Source organism: Lepidochelys olivacea (assembly GCF_965140295.1).
Source record: "Lepidochelys olivacea isolate rLepOli2 genome assembly, chromosome: 2".
Classification (NCBI taxonomy): Eukaryota; Metazoa; Chordata; order Testudines; family Cheloniidae; genus Lepidochelys; species Lepidochelys olivacea.
In genome coordinates this window covers 90,499,247-90,511,367 of record NC_140412.1, presented here as the reverse complement: position 1 = coordinate 90,511,367, position 12,121 = coordinate 90,499,247, and the positions used below count along the sequence as shown (strand labels likewise).

Below are 12,121 nucleotides of genomic sequence, written 5' to 3'. Positions count from 1 at the left end.
GAACCACATCCAAGTTCCACAAGTGTCATTCCAAATATTTCCTACTCACTGTCTTCTGAAATGTCCACATTCAAGAATCTGTCAAAAGTCATGACATCTTTTAAAAAACAATCAAGAAGTCTAGATGGTTTAGATTAGTTATATGTAAATCCAAACAGATTGCGGCTTGGTGTTTGAGTTCAAGCTTCACAGGACTTTGTAGCCAAAGTAACTGCGTGAACATCTAGTCCCCATGGAGCAAAATCTCATTGCACATGCTATGATTTCAACAGCCTTTCATGAGCCTGAGTTCAGAGATGGGATGCTAGTGAATGAGGCTCTACATAGCTGCACTCAGCCATGGGCAAGAGGCTTTCCACTTCAGCTCACTCTTTGGGAACATGAGTGAAATCCTTAAACCTACCTTTTACACTGGGTAAAAGTGGCATACAGGGGCCCTAAAAAAGAGAGATTTAAGACAACACAGGTACTGCAGGTGACAGCTAGAAGGCTACCATCTGAAGACCACTGTCTCAAGCCCTGGAGTAAGAGGCATGCCAGGGTAGAGCTGAGGATGAATGAGATGTTTCAGGAATGATGCTGCAGTACAGCAGAGAGATTCTGGCCACTACTGCATCCCAAAAAGCAGGCCAGGTTTTGTAGGAAGCAAACATGGCTTTAAACCACCATAGCCCTGGCCCCTGCCACCCCTTGTGGCTGAGAGTTCTGTGCTACACCTCTTGGAGGCACTGCACAGAATCTCACCCACCAGGCTCTTAACTGGTGATGTTGAAACACATAAGAACCAAGTTGGATTGATCATAACTCCCATCGAAGGATCTAAGCAGGTCAACCATTCATAAATGTGTCCTGACAACACATCTGTGAAGCAGCAAAGTATTATCTCCATTGTATAGATGGAGTACAGAGAGGCACAGATTAAGTGACCTGCCCAAAGTCATACTCCAAAGACTGTAATAGAATCAGGAATTGAACCAGAGTCTTCAGAGTCCCAGTCTAATTAAGCAGAGCAGCCTGGACCCCAGCCACGCAGGCCCGGAGGCCTTTAGCGCACAGCTGGGCTGCAGCTGTGTGTTAATTGGGCTGCATGCGGGCCACACACTGAGAACCACTGATCTAAATAATACTTAGTCTTTCCTTGAGTGCAGGGGACTGGACTAGATGACCTCTCAAGGTCCCTTCGTCCTATGATTCTATCTCTGTTGGGTGAAAGTCACTTTAGAGTAGGTTTCAGAGTAGCAGCCGTGTTAGTCTGTATTCACAAAAAGAAAAGGAATACTTGTGGCACCTTAGAGACTAACCAATTTATCTGAGCATAAGCTTTCGTGAGCTACAGCTCACTTCATCGGATGCATTCAGTGGAAAATACAGTGAGGAGATTTATATACACACAGAACATGAAAAAATGGGTGTTATCATACACACTGTTAATAGCTGGTAATAGCTCATCTTAAGTGATCACTCTCCTTACAGTGTTTATGGTAACACCCATTTTTTCCTGTTCTGTGTGTATATAAATCTCCTCACTGTATTTTCCACTGAATGCATCCGATGAAGTGAGCTGTAGCTCACGAAAGCTTATGCTTAAATAAATTGGTTAGTCTCTAAGGTGCCACAAGTCCTCCTTTTCTTTTTGCGAATACAGACTAACACGGCTGTTACTCTGAAACCTATTTACTTTGTCTTCTCTACTTACAAACATTGTATAACTCCAGAAATACTGCCATCTAGTGGATTTATTCCTGTCTGCCTATACTGCACATAATAGCCCTTCCAGCGTACGTGCAGAAAACAATACTGGATGGGATCAATGCTATTATAGCAGCACTCCGTGACCGTACATTAAACACCCCAAAAAGAATTACCCAAATTTGTAAAGCCACCATCCCACCAAGCAATCTTTGCAAACCATTACCACCGACACAGGGACCCATACATCTATGGTCTAACAAGCACATCACAAGACAGCTGAAAGAAAGCCATCTCTTGCTGAGTGGAATCAGAGCAGAGCCAAGCTTCTCTCAGCTGTGAGTGAGCACTAAAGATTGATCAGTCTAGCAATTAATCTAAATAGTATCAAATTCCTCCCTCAAGTCCCCCCTGAAGAGTCAGTTGTATAGATATTTTTCACATTATTTCCTGAACTACTTTGTAGTGTTGCTGGATACTGTTAAAACCGCCAATGCTCTTTGTACTGGAAGTGGCTGTATTTCCATGAGAGTGGAGTGAGCCCTAAACTTCTTAAGCTATACAGGGAGAGTACTTTGAGTTCCTTGGCCCAGCCAGTGCACATAATCTGCTCACCTGCTTTTTAATCTGTGCAGGTGGTCGAGTCCCCATTGGTGTGCCAGAGGTTGGTCCTGGCAGATACCACCAGAATTGGAGACCTCCTGGACTAAGACTAGGAGAATCCCCTGGTGCTCAGCCAGCACATGGGACTCTCCACCCTTTGTACTCCAGGAGGTGAGAGCAGCCTTACCGCCTTCCTCTGGAGTTTTTCTTAAGCAGGTCCTGTGGGAGGGTGTTTTCTGCCCATCCCTCACCCCTGGCTCTCCAGACCTTATCTGGCCCCTACCCCGCAAAAGCCTTCCTCCCCCTCGGACCTCCTCCCCTCTGTAATCCAAGCTGGCTGCACAACTTGCAGTGAGTTTGTTTTTGAACCACACCTAGGGAACAGCCATACGCACTCGTATCCCACACATTCCATTTCCTCACCCACATTCCATTTCCTCATCGTGTTGCACGCTGACACCAAGTGGCGGGACTTTTTACCACCTGTGGAGGGTGAGGAGCCCTGGTGGATCAGTCTGTGTTCCACCTTGGTCCCACAACCCACCAGGGATATCACTTATACTCACTTAAAATCTCTCTTTGTAGTTAATAAACTTGTTTTATTGTTTTATCTAAACCAATGTGTTTACGTTGAAGTGTCCGGGTAACTACTGAAGGTAATAAACTGGCATTATAATGGATTCAATATATTTGTACTGTCCAGGAGAGGGCTGGGCAGTACAGGACATACATTTCTGGGGGAAGATCTGGAACTGGGGTTGTACTGGGGTCATCCAGCAGTATAACCAAGGCTGGTAAGAACTTTTACTAGGGTGTAGGTTGCAGGCTCCAGTTACACACACTCACTCAGGGTGTGGCTTGCATGCAGGAAGGCTGTGAATGACACAGGTGGGAGCTACAGCCAGAAGGCATTGTAAAGCATCCAAGGTTGCAGGGCAGGCATGACAAAGCCCCCCACTAATCTGAATTGTACCCCAGTATGTCAAACTGAGCAAATGCAGTTTGTTAAGATTGTTTTACCTTGACATGTGCATGCTCCAGGCCGGAATCCAGTGATCTCTCTCTCTTACCTTGAATGCTGGGGAAGTTGAATTTCTGACTGAGTTATGGAACTACTTGTTTCCATAGTTGAAATGCAATTAGTTAAAGATAGGGATGGAAACATCCACAATTACAACCAACACTGCGGCTGGAATTCTTCACCTTTGGAAGAACAGACAAATTGTAATTAACCATTTTAAAATCAAGATTAGATGTTTTCTGAAAGATGAGCTCTAAGAATTATTTCAGGAAATTTCTATGGGCTGTGTTATACTGGAGGTCAGTTTAGATCAGGGGTGGGCAAACTTTTTGGCCCAAGGGCCACATCAAGGAGTAAAAATTATATGGCGGGCCATGAATGCTCACAATATGGGGTTTGGGGTGTGGGTGGGGGAAGACAGCTCTCATTGGGGGTATGGGCTGTGGGGTGAGGCCAGAAATGAGGAGTTTGGGGTCGGGAGGGGGCTCCGGCTGAGGGTGTGGTCTCTCGGGTGGGGCTGGGGATGAGGAGTTTGGGGTGTAGGAGGGTGCTCCAGGCTGGGGCAGGGGGAGAGGCTTAGGGGGTGCAGGCTCCGAGCAGTGCTTACCTTAAGTGGCTCCCGGAAGCAGCAGCAGCAGGTCCCTGCTCTGGCTCCTATGCAGAGGCGCAACGAGAAGTTCTTGTGACACCTTAGAGACTAACAAATTTATTTGGACATAAGCTTTTGTGGGCTAGAACCCACTTCATCAGATGCATAGAGTGGAAAATACAGGAGCAGGAATAAATACATGAAGAGATGGGAGGTTCCCCCCCCCCCCCCGCCAATAGAACTAGGGTTTGGTTTCCCCTAATGGGAGAATGCAAAAGTGGATCCCACTGTAAAACAAATGACAACAAAAAACCCACAGATTCCTTAAACAAAACCACTATAAGTAGTAAATATCCTTTTTGCTGCAGCAAGAAGAAATATTGCTAGGAGAAAGAGAATAAAGTTAAGTGTTAAAAACAAAACACACATGCCAACAACAAGAGCTCAGGAACAAAACAGAGCCTTTTGGGGGTAATTTCACTTGCTGTCCAACTTTAAAATATCCGCACTTTAGATAATTCCAGATTGGACAAAACAAATAGATTCTGCTGAACACAGAATAAGCATAGTGAAAAAAAATGTAGTTTTGCGTAATATATTTTGCAATAAATATAGCTTTCACATGCAAGTCACCACAAGTGTCAGTAACTCTTGAAGCTTTCCATCTGACAAGGATAACACCTAATGTTATCAGAGATTAAAATGCATCATAGGATTTGTCTGAAACAATACTATGCCCCATTTCAGATCTCTTACCTTTCCTCTATCAAATTGCATCCATGCTTCAATTTCTTTTGTGGTATAGATCAGTTCCCCCTTCAGCCAAACTATAAAGCCCTCCCCTTTCAGGGCAAACAAAACTAGTCCAAAGGATACACAGCACAACAGTCCCAGTACCCTCTCTCAAGGATAAACAGTCCCCTCCCCTGTTAATGCAGAAGGAGAAAGGAATGATTCCCTCACTGCAATCCCAAGGCTGAATTCTGTAAACAAAACACACAGGTGCCAACTTTGCCTCATTCCACACCACTACTGTTTCGACCCAGCCCTCTTCTGTCCCCTAATTAACCCCTCCCCAGCACAAGTTCTTGCCTCTTCATTAACAAGCCTTTCCCACAGCCCCACCTGTTTGAGGTTTGCCCAGTTCTCTTTAATGAGACCCCCACAACTGCTCTGGGCTCTCCCAGCCACAATCTGCTCTTTGTATGGTCCTGCCACTCCAGTTATATGGCTGTCTTCATCATATGCTCCTATTTGCCAGGTCATAGAGGGGTGAGCCCCAGTAATGGGCAGGCAAGCAGCATTTGCTCTTAAAGGGGCCAGTACTCTCAGTTACAACCATACAAGACAATTTTGACAAGCTATTCAGCTGCATACAATTGTCAGTAGAACTATTCAAAATGGAAGCCTTGCTATACAAGATCCTGCTGCAATCAATGGGATTTTGTGGACTCTGCATGTTACACCTAATAAGAAAAGGCGAAATTCTGCCCCTGTTAAGCATCCACAGTTCCACTGAAAAATATTACAAGAAGCTGTTTGTGATATTTTCTTTTCAAAAAATCAAATTGTTCAGAAAAAAACAAAAAGCTTCTTGACAATCTGCATATTATATTCAAATGGTCCTGAAAGATCCTGAAAAATTGAATTCATCATGGGAATACTGGCAGCCATTTTATTAGATTTCAGAGTAACAGCCGTGTTGGTCTGTATTCGCAAAAAGAAAAGGAGTACTTGTGGCACCTTAGAGACTAACCAATTTCATGCTCAAATAAATTGGTTAGTCTCTAAGGTGCCACATTTTATTAGAGCAGCATTACCAGATTCTGCAACTGAACACAAACTGTCAGTGCATTCACATAATCAACTCAAATCTTTATCAATCACTTAGTTCAAGAAATTCTAATTTATCCCCTCCCTCCCAAAAAAATCCTAAAGAAAAGAATGGCAGGTAGGCTATTTTTCCTCCCACACCCTTCCCATGTTAAGGTTACACAGTTAAGGACTCAAAAGTCAGGAAACTTGAAAGTTAAAGATAGAAAGGACAACCTTAACTGTGTCTCTGCTACATATACATTTCAACACAATCTTGAATTAAGTGCTCACACTGCTTCTGAAGGTTTCAGAGTAACAGCCGTGTTAGTCTGTATTCGCAAAAAGGAAAAGGAGTACTTGTGGCACCTTAGAGACTAACCAATTTATTTGAGCATAAGCTTTCGTGAGCTACAGCTCACTTCATCGGATGCATACTGTGGAAACTGCAGAAGACATTATATACACAGAGACCATGAAACAATACCTCCTCCCACCCCACTCTCCTGCTGGTAATAGTTTATCTAAAGTGATCACTCTCCTTACAATGTGTATGAAAATGAAGGTGGGCCATTTCCAGCACAAATCCAGGTTCTCTCCCCCCCCCTTTCCAAAAACACACACACACACAAACTCACTCTCCTGCTGGTAACAGCCCATCCAAAGCCACCACTCTCCCCACAATGTGCACGGTAATCAAGGTGGGTCATTTCCAGCACAAATCCAGGTCTTCTCACCCCCCCCCCCAACACACACACACAAACTCACTCCCCTGCTGGTAATAGCTCATCCAAACTGACCACTCTCCTTACAATGTCTATGATAATCAAGGTGGGCCATGTCCAGCATAAATCCAAGTTTAACCAGAACGTCTGAGCGGGGAGGGGGTAGGAAAAAACAAGGGGAAATAGGCTAGTAATACAGTATAATTTGATATATCCAGGGTTATCTAATGGCATGATAATGCAGACTATCATAAGTCATAATAGTAAGAGATTAGAATACAAAACCTAACTTCTGCATTTACTGATTTAACTATGGAGCATTAACATTGTGTTGTGGGTTTCTACAGTATCCAACAATAACCCAGTTGCAACACATCCTCAATAAGCTGCAGCATAATCACACACACTTGAGCAAGTCTGATAGTCCATTCATTGTGAGACGACAAAGTGTAGCATATTAAGCAAATTATTATAATGCCCCCAAACTGATAGGCGGTCACAGCTGAGAATACCAGATTCAGGACAAACTGCTGAGAAATGGGGCACACTCACCCCAAACTGGTGGTTAGTCATCAGAAGATATACCAAACCAGTAATAAAAATAAGCTTGTTAACCAGTGAGGTGAGACAAGAAGTCAAAAATGCAGTCTCCTTTGGCATTCCAGCACTTATTTCACCACCCAGACTCTAAGCTTTATGAAGAGTGGTTATTGAAAACCAATTTAATCAAAGAGTTCTTTTGATCCCAAGAGATAAGCTTTATAGCCAGGTCAATATATAACTCAGATCTTACCCAATAATCATGCTATTTGTTTACAAGAGAAAAGAAAAAAATTTGAAATGGTTAAGGAAATCATATACTTACAAGCGACTGAAAAAGTTCTTATATCAGGTTTGAAGCAGCAAAAGAATAAAACTGCTAGTTTGCAAAAGTCTCTCTGGAAATTACCCAAATAGCTTGGGGGTCATCAGTCCTTATTTAGTGCTTCCTGGTTAGAAATCCAGTCCAAAGAAACAAAGTGGAGATGTTTCCAGAGTCTTTTATACCCTCTGCCATATGGATGGAATTTTACTGTCCCAAACAAAGCCCACAGCACAGCTTGTGGAAAAGTACAGGCACAAGATGGAGTCCAGGATCACTTGCCCTTACAGGGCTTGCTGGCTCACAGGGGCAAGCCATTGGCTACTTGGAGGTGAAGGCATCTGCATGAAGAGCCATGGGGTGGAATGAGTTTCTTCTGTGGCCCATTATGAGAGTTAATTGCCTCTGATGGGCCATCAACACAAAGCTGTCTGGCTTCAATGTAGATGTTATTTGTTGTTACCCCAGGAACAGACACATTTGAAATACTGCTACATAGTCAATATTAATAACTTTAGATATAAAAATGATATATGCATATAAACAGGATAATCATATTTGATAGATTGTAACTTTTCCATTAAATACTTTACATGACAAACTTTGTGTAAGATTTGTTGCCGTTGTGTTACAGTGGTAGCAACAACGTTATACCTGTTCATATTTCAATCATACAGCATCACAGCCCCTCTAATTTTTCTGTCCAACTTAGACCTGAAGGTTAAGTCTCTCTTACAAAAAAATGTATGACTACTGAATGGCCCAGGATAAATTCTCCCGCTCTGCTTTTTATGTAATTACTTGTGAAAATGTTTCTCTTCTTCAAAAGAATAGGTCAAAGCTGATTGAATGGCTGATGAGGGAGACCCCCCCACACACTTAGTTTTGAGGTGCTTCTACATCTAGCCCCTACCCCCTCTGGAATCTGGACTGTGAAACAAAAAACAAAAAACTCCTCTTGCATCAGCACCTTGCAAACAAAAACAAAAACACCTCGGCAACAAACAAGAAATTTTAACTACTGCAGATCACTTTAACCATGAGTTAAACACATCTCCCTTAATGGATTGTCAGAGAGGGCCAGATATTTTACCTAGCCCTTTGAAAGAGTGACTTTTTCAGGTAAACAGCCACAAATTCTGCCATTCTTTCTCAGGGCGAGGTCCACAGCTCCTCAGTGTGTTCTCTCAGTACTGGCCAACCCGCAGCACAAGCTGTGTTCTGTTAACCTGGCAGTGGTGGCATGGCTGACCACAGCATAAGTGTGGTCTGAGTTAGCCCAGACATTTGTGAGTCATTTTCTGTCAACTTTTCTATTCCTCTGATTTTCTGAGATGTTCTGCCAGAGAAGCCTGCCCAGACATGTTACACTGGAAGCCGCTGCAGCCAGTAACCTAGGAGCAGAAGGGGTTTTCAGTAATCATGCTGCAGAACTCCCATCCCACCCCCAGCAAATAGCAGCTCAGTAAGGCATAGAATCCTGAAAGGTTGGTTGGTTCTCTCATTGCTCTGAACAGGAGGTCTATAGACTGTTACTGAGTTACAGGACTATAGCCCTGTTGCAGCTAATGGGGTGGGTGGGTAGAATTGGGAACCAGAATCAGATGAGGAATTCTGTGAACTTCTGCTAACTGACATTTTTTAACCTTGCCCTTTTGAGAGTGGATAGAAGGGCTGTAAGTAAGGCGGTCAACCACAGGTTCCCAAAATACCTGACATTCCAGTACTGGTTTAGGCGCCAGCTTCCTCGGTTCCTGGGGGGTGCTTCGCTCCTGCTCCACCACAGGCCCCACCCCACCTCTTCCCAACCCATTCTGCCCCCTCCCTGGAGCATGCCCCACCCTCATGCTGCTCCCTTCCCCCCCAGTGCTTCCTGCACACTGCTGAACTGTTGCTCGTGGCGGGTGGGAGGGGGAGGAACGGACTGGTGGGGCTGCTGGCGGTGCTGGGGGGAGGGGGAGGAGCTGATGCTCAGGGCCACTACTTTTTTTTTCCCCCATGGGTGCTCCAGCCCCGGAGCACCCATGGAGTCGGCGCTTATGCTTCCAGGAGTGATGTTGGCCCACCTTCGCCGACGTGACGGTGTGTGTGACATCATGCAAAAAAGGTGGCATCCCCCCCCATAAGAGCATGCCACTCTGCCCCTCCCACATGACCTCATATATGCAATGAGTATGAGGTCACACCACGTGGAGGGCGCCATTTTTAAGAGAGAGAAGGGGCAGAGGGGCATTTCACGTCTGATACTGGACAAAACCACATCCGGTTGAGTACCAGTACTGGGGACCAACCTTTCAAAAAGAGGACCACCCAGTTTAATACTGGACAAGTGGCCTCCCTCAGTGTAAGAGGACATGATCATTGCTGCCTGTGCCTCACAAGATGTCAGCCTCTGAGGAGAAAGTGCTTTTCGCACCAAACTCAGGAGATCCCTAGCCCTAGAGGAAATTTTTTTCCTTAGGGGGAGATTCTCTTCTTCTCCCCTCCCTGCACAGTTCCCAACTTCTCCTGGGTCTAGGGGCTTGAGACCAAACTGCCCAATGAGAAAAGGGGGGTTGGATGAGACGACCTGAGGTTCGGGGGTGCATACCCGAAATGGTCTGAGCTGCTGCTCCTTGCTCCATCTGTGGGGAACTCCTGGGGAAGGTAGTGGGAGCAAAGCGAATCCTTTCCAGTCCCTGAGGCTGAAAGGAAGCTGGAGTGCACAAGGCACAAACCTTTCCTTTTGCACCCTTTGGTAGGGGATACAGAGCAGGTGCAGCACAGCCTTGGACTCCTCCTCTTTGTGTCCTTCTCTGCCATCCTCCTAGCAGTTGGGTTGGGAAGCAGATGTTGTGTCAACTCCAGGCAAAAAACAAACTGACTCTTCAAGCTTTTTCTTTCCTTCTCTCTCTTGCAGTAGGTCCTGGGTTCCACTGACCTGCCAGTAGCTATTGGAGGCGGGACAAAACCGAGTAGGTCTTTACAAGATGGGGACTAGCCCCGCATCAGCCATCCAATCAGCTTTGAATCTGATTCTGCCCACTACAGCTACAGATGGGCGATTACCCTCAATGAAGTTCTTTGGACCTTACCTAGAAAGAGAATTATAAATTTAAGACCAGTCCGGACAGAGAAATACTAAGATTACCAGAGTATAAGCAGAGTACCACACTCTATGCGCTGAGGTATTAGATACCAAGTATCTCCATTATCAAGGCCTTAAAATATGTTGCGCTGCCTTACTATTGCTGCACATCTGCCTTAAGAATGCACCTTCAAAAGTCCACACAGGCTAACCACTCTATCCTTACATGCCAAAATGCGTGCTCTGGGCTCCGGTGTAGCATGAGAGAACCATAATTCATTCTTTCTAGCTGTTCAACTTGGAAACTCATTTCCTGTCAGAAGACTGGTGCCAGAGAAATACTGGACAGTTTTTGTCAGTAAAATAAGACACATGGCATGTACAGGACATATGGAGCACTGTCCACCTTTACACTTTATGAGTTCTTTGCTAGACTATTACTAACAAAATTACTCTGGGACAGTTGTTGAGAAATGCAGCAAAGAAATCCCTGGTTAGAAAGTGGTCAGTTGCACACAAAAATATCCCTGAATCCTGCTGTAGGGTTTTCATCTTTAATTCCTGAATTGTAGTGTGTTGGTGACAGAAGAGTGACAATTCTTGAGATGCCACAGCCTGCAATTTCTTGTTTGTGGAGCTGTGTGCATGTAACATGCATATAATAGCAACATACCTTCTCTGTTGTGTAGACATGGCAGCTACCTCAGTTTCCCACCACTAGTATAGCCTTCCTGGGCTGGAAGAGGAGAGATCAGAGTGTAGATTCTTCTCATCATTGTCCCAGAAAGATGTCATAGGCTGAGTCTTTTCTCTTGTGATCATATTCATGATAGAGAGTTTAAATAGGAAGATTAGCAGACAACTCCCCCTTGCCTACAAACCTCATCTCCTGCTTGCTATTGCTCCAGTGATGTAGTGGAAATGGAGAACTACCCTAAGCAATCAGTCTGGGACTCCCCTGCCAGTAGGGGAAGAATCACCAGTGGCGTAAAGCTGGAGTAGCCAACCTCATAGTACCTGCTTAGGCATAGGGGTCATGTTAGGGCATAGCTGGAGTGCAGTGAACTCTGGAAGTCACCAGTGGGCAGAGTGATCACTAGAGAAACGTTTTAGATACTGTAATTTAAAGTAGCCCTTTGGACATTCTAAATTGCACGAGCGCCGTTTCAGCCAATAGCCAGGTTCAGGATTAGGCAAGAAGAAAAGATAGCTTGCAGCCACTATCTCCTCCCTCCACTTCTGGGGCCTCTGCCAAAGCACAGCACAACTGTGACTAAGGATCTGGCCCTTTATCTGCATTGAGTCTCATACATAAACATACAAAATTAGGTATTTTTAAACTATAAAATTCAAGTCATAATGGTAGAGAATCCCTAAGGCTCAATGGGAATATCTGTAGTAACATTAAGATCCAGCCACAGTGACTATTGTACAGTTAACAATGAGATATCTTGATTCAGTTGTGTAGTAATCAAATTGATATAACAAACATATAAAACCGCTTGAAGATAGGAAGCGGGGACACAGTTCAGAGGACAAGACACACAGGGGAATCTCTCTCTGACTACACCATCCACAGAACAACAAAATGTAGAGAACCATTGATCTGTCCAGGGATGCAGCACTTGATTCGTGAAATGTCCACATCAGGTCCCCCCTGCATATCTTTTTTGACAAATTAATACTCCACCATAGGACATTAAAAAGTGAGCTATAGCTCAGCTGGAAAGCAAGGGTCTCTTTCAACACTTAC

At 44.6% G+C, this 12,121-nt stretch overlaps 1 long non-coding RNA gene across 1 annotated transcript in view; it reads right to left on the bottom strand.

Moving 5' to 3' along the window:
* Window positions 1-3,417, bottom strand: part of LOC311515190 — a 32,935-nt gene extending 29,518 nt beyond the window's left edge. Inside the window, exon 1 of the long non-coding RNA XR_014710077.1 lies at window positions 3,313-3,417. This is a non-coding gene — a long non-coding RNA (uncharacterized lncRNA). The remainder of the gene's footprint in view (window positions 1-3,312) is intronic.
* Window positions 3,418-12,121: the final 8,704 nt, after the last annotated feature.